The sequence below is a fragment of the Penaeus monodon genome, chromosome 3, assembly GCF_015228065.2.
Source record: "Penaeus monodon isolate SGIC_2016 chromosome 3, NSTDA_Pmon_1, whole genome shotgun sequence".
NCBI classification, from domain to species: Eukaryota; Metazoa; Arthropoda; class Malacostraca; order Decapoda; family Penaeidae; genus Penaeus; species Penaeus monodon.
This window is the reverse complement of record NC_051388.1, coordinates 45,585,206-45,590,299: the sequence shown is the minus strand read 5'-3', so window position 1 is coordinate 45,590,299 and position 5,094 is coordinate 45,585,206.

The window sequence follows — 5,094 nt, the reverse complement described above, 5'->3', positions numbered from 1 at the left end:
TATCATTATCATTATCGTTATCGTTATCGTTATCGTTAATAGCTCTGTTAATCATGTGTCGCTGAGTAACATTTCTCTTTAATATAACAAATTCACACAAACAAATTTTCGTTTATATCTTTTCCGTACTAACATAATCAACAATTTAAGGCTTGTATATTGTGATCAGATTTCGTCTGTGATACTCCCCATAATACATAACAACACACTATAAGAAAAAGCAGCATTATATTCCGTGATAAGATTCCTATCAAAAGGAAGAAGGGACAAATGCTCAGGATGTATGGGAAAATAAGTTTGAAAAAGATGGAAGAGAAGTTAGAAGTGCCGAAGAAAAAGACGAAGACTCAAGAAAAAAGACTTGACATGAGTGCAAAGATGAAAGAAAAAAGAAAAAGAAAAAAGAAAAAGAAAAAGTGAAAAGAAAAGAAGAAGAAGAAAAAAATCAACGTCGATTGAGTAATCAGGTAAATACAGAAAGAAATGTAACTAAGAATTTAGAAAGGTTTATGAACACGAACACAAATACAGTAACAGACAGACCAAGGGAAAAGAGGGACAAGGATAAAAAGAAGAAGAGAGAAAGATAAAATCCGGCTGAATGAAAAAATTAGGTCGATGAAGAAAGAGACTAAACGATAAAATCTGAAAGTCTCAAGAGCAGAAACGCAAACACAGCGACGTGTAAAAAAGTGAACAATAATGATGTTAACAAAAGGCTGCGAGGCACAGATGAAAGCAAGGCATAATTTGTTCGTCTTCATAACATTTATCAAAGGCTAACACACACCGCTTTTGACTTCCGAATTAATGGTTAGGGGGCAATGCTATCCCTTGACTTTCTACAAAGTGAGTGTGATATATTTGGTAAGTATTGTATGTACTTTGATTATTCCAGTAATGATTACTATTGTTGTTGTTATCACAACCATTATATTATTAATATTATTATTGTGATCATTATAACAATGATAATCATCAAAATAACAACAACAACAGCAACAATAATAATAATAATTATTGTTATCATTACAACCATTGTTATCGTTGTTATCATCATCATCAGTAGCATTATTATCTTAATTATAATTATTATTTTTCAAAAAAAATATTAATTCAGGTATTATTACTGTTATGATAATTACTATAAAAATCCTGTTATCATCATCGTCATTTTTATTATTGTTATTATCATTATTATTATTATTATTATTATTATTATTATTATTATTACATGATCCCCCACAATATGTATATATATATATATATATATATATATATATATATATATATATATATATATATATATATATATATATATATATGATTCTGCATGTATGTATGTAAACACACACACACACACACACACACACACACACACACACACACACACACACACACACACACACACACACACACACACACACACACATACGCACACGCACACGCACAGACTCACGCACACGCACGCACGCACGCGCACGGATTAGGTGTACGTAACACCTAATGATAACAATTGTAATAACAGTAACAATAATTATAGTAAAAATAATAATAATTAATATAATGATAATGTATACATATTTATATATACACTCACATATGTCTGTGCGTGTGTGTGTGTGCATACGCGAACTATGACTATTCTAGTCGCAATACCAGATGTTTCTTTGCCTCCGACAAAAATAAAAAGGAATTCACTCTCGTCTCCCATTTCACAAAAAAATGTAAGCATTTTTGTGTACTTATTCATTTATAAACTCGAAATTTTGTCTAAACCAACAGCTAAGAAAAAACGAAAAAAAAAACACCATGCAAAGATTAGCTTTCAATTGCTAGGCTCTTGCAAGGGCGTATAACCTTTTCCAAGAACATCACTAATTCCAGATATTTGAACATTATATAATGACCGTGCTGTGCTTTGTCGCCAGCATGCGAAATCTCGCGTACACCAAAATAACATCACTGAGATGAAAGTCGCTGAAATAGGTTATAGTAGATCAAAGGGTAAGTTAGAATTAAAATATCGACAATTTCTTGTACATCTAGATCAGACAAGGATCACAAAGGATATAAGCTTAGATCCCTGGAGTAACTTTACAAACAAGTAAGTATCTTCATTCATTCATAAAAGATTTAATGTAATTGCCTTTAAATACAACCAACTAACGTGCTCCCAAATTGCTTATGAAAGTTCAGTAGAAAGTGTTTCTATGGGATCTCTCGCTAGTTCGCGTAATTCCTTAATAGAAAAAAAAACGTTATTAATTAAAACCATGTATGGTTATGTTGTTTTAATTAATAAGGATTTTTTTGTTTTGTTAAGCAATGACGTGAACTTAAAATCTTAAATAGAAACAGTTTCTACTGAAATTTTATAAACAAGCATGTATATATATATTTATATATATATATATATATATATATATATATATATGTATATATATATGTATATATATATACATATATATATATATATATATATATATATATATATATATATATATATATATATATATATATATACATACATACGTATATATATATATATATATATATATATATATATATTATATATATATATATATATATATATATATATATATATATATATATATATATATATATATATATAAAGTACACACACACACACACACACACACACACACACACACACACACACACACACACACACACACACACACACACACACACACACACACACACACACACAGTATTCTATATTTTCTGGTGTTACTCGGAATTTCTTCTATATTTGTCGTTATAAGCTCAACCTACGGGTAATATTCTTGCTTCAGGGAAAGACTAACAATGTGTAAAAAAAAAATCTGTTCAGATACATAATATGTTGCATGCTTCCGAATCGTAAATCTACAATGCTACCAATGCATAATGTGAGAAAAACAAATTGAAAATAAAAAGCAGTGATGTAGGTGCTTAATTGTAAATGAATTGGAACGAAATATAGGAGGAAAGAAAAAATAAATGCAGTGTCAGTTCGGAGTAGTTTGTAATAAATGCAAAAAGGTAATGCATTGTTAATTTTATTTCTTTTATTGTCCGAGTTGTATTAGCACAAATATCTCTCCTTAATAACTATATTAATCATGTATCACTGTGTAACATTTCTCTTTGATGTAACAAATTGACACAAGCAATTATTAATGTGTCTTTTTCGTTCTTACATAATAAACAGTGTATAAAAGGTATCTTCACAATTCAAAAGATGTACTTGACCGGTTTCGATTATATCTTCGTTAGGTCAAATATATCTCATGTATTGCGAATATATTCATTCTCATTCATACCTTTTATACATGTGTCAATATGAATACGGTTCATAATCAGCAGTTTAAGGTCTTTATATCGTGACCGAGTTTTATTTGTGATATTTCCCTTAATGCATAATAACGTGCTATAAAAATAACATTCTGTGATGCCTGTCAAAGGAAGGAAGTATGGAAAAATAAAGAGATGGAAGAGAGGTTAAAAGTAAGTGCCCAAGAGAAAGTCGAACAGAAAAGAAAACAAAAGGAAAAGGCTAACTAACATTAGGGATTAAAAAAAAGAGAAAATCCATTGAGAAATCAGGTCGAACAAGAAAGAATTTAGAAAGTTTCATGAACACGAACACAGACACAGTAACATGTAAAGACGTTAAGACCCAGACCGAGGGATGGGAAGGGCAAGCATATAGAATGTAGAAGAGAGAGAGAGAGAGAGAGAGAGAGAGAGAGAGAGAGAGAGAGAGAGAGAGAGAGAGAGAAAGAAATCCAGGTGAGTAAGAAATCAGGTTCAAAAAGAAAGAAACTAAACAATTTCTGAAAGTCTTAAGAGCACAAACACAGAGCAGCGTGTAAAAAAAGTGAACAATAACGATGAAAGCGAGAAATATTTTGTTCGTCTTCAAAGCATTAAGCAAAGGCTAACACAAATAGCTTTTGACTTTAATGGTCTCTTAATTAATGGTCTCAGGGCAATTCTGTTCCATGACTTTCTACAAGGGGAGTGTGATATATTTGGTACATATAGTATATGTTGTTACTGTGATTGTGCCATTATTTATTATTATTATCATTATCATTATTATCAGTATGGAAAATTTATATATATATATATATATATATATATATATATATATATATATATATAATATAATACACACACACACACACAGACACACACACACACACACACACACAAATATATATATATATATGAATACATATACATACAGACATATATATATATATATATGTATGTATATATATATACATATATATATATATATATCAATCAATAACGGTATGCTCATGCTTGAGCAGCCGTGGACCTCTCCACCATCCTTCGCCACTAAACTCGATCTTACGCTTTTCTTTCCACTTATACCATCGACAGCCCGCAAATATCTTTGATATTGTCGCTCAGTCTTGTCTTTGGTTTGCCTCTTCCTCTGTTTCCTATCACCATCCCTGTCAGCAAGTTTTTCTCAATACTTTTACTTCTCATTACATGACCAATAAACTTTAATTTCCTCTTGTTCAAGATGTCCAAAAGTCGGTCTTTACAATTTATTTTTCTCAGCACTTCATCATTCGTCTTCTTCTCTGTCCAGCTAATACGCAGTACTCGTCTGTAACACCACATTTCAAAACTATTGATCTTTTTCTTGTCTATCTACTTCAACACCCAACACTCAGAACCATATGATGCAATTGGGAAAACTAATGAGTTCAATAACCTCAGCTTTGTCCGTAAGGTAATGCTTCGGTCTTTCCAGATGTTATTGAGAGCAACTGTGGCGCTTTTGATATATATATATATATATATATATATATATATATTATATATATATATATATATATATATATATATATATATATTTTTTTTTTTTTTTTTAACGGTAGGTTCATGTTTGAGCCGCCGTGGTCACAGCATGATACTTAATTGTAGTTTTCATGTTGTGATGCTCTTAGAGTGAGTACGTGGTAGGGTCCCCAGTTCCTTTCCACGGAGAGTGCCGGTGTTACCTTTTAGGTAATCATTCTCTCTATTTTATCCGGGCTTGGGACC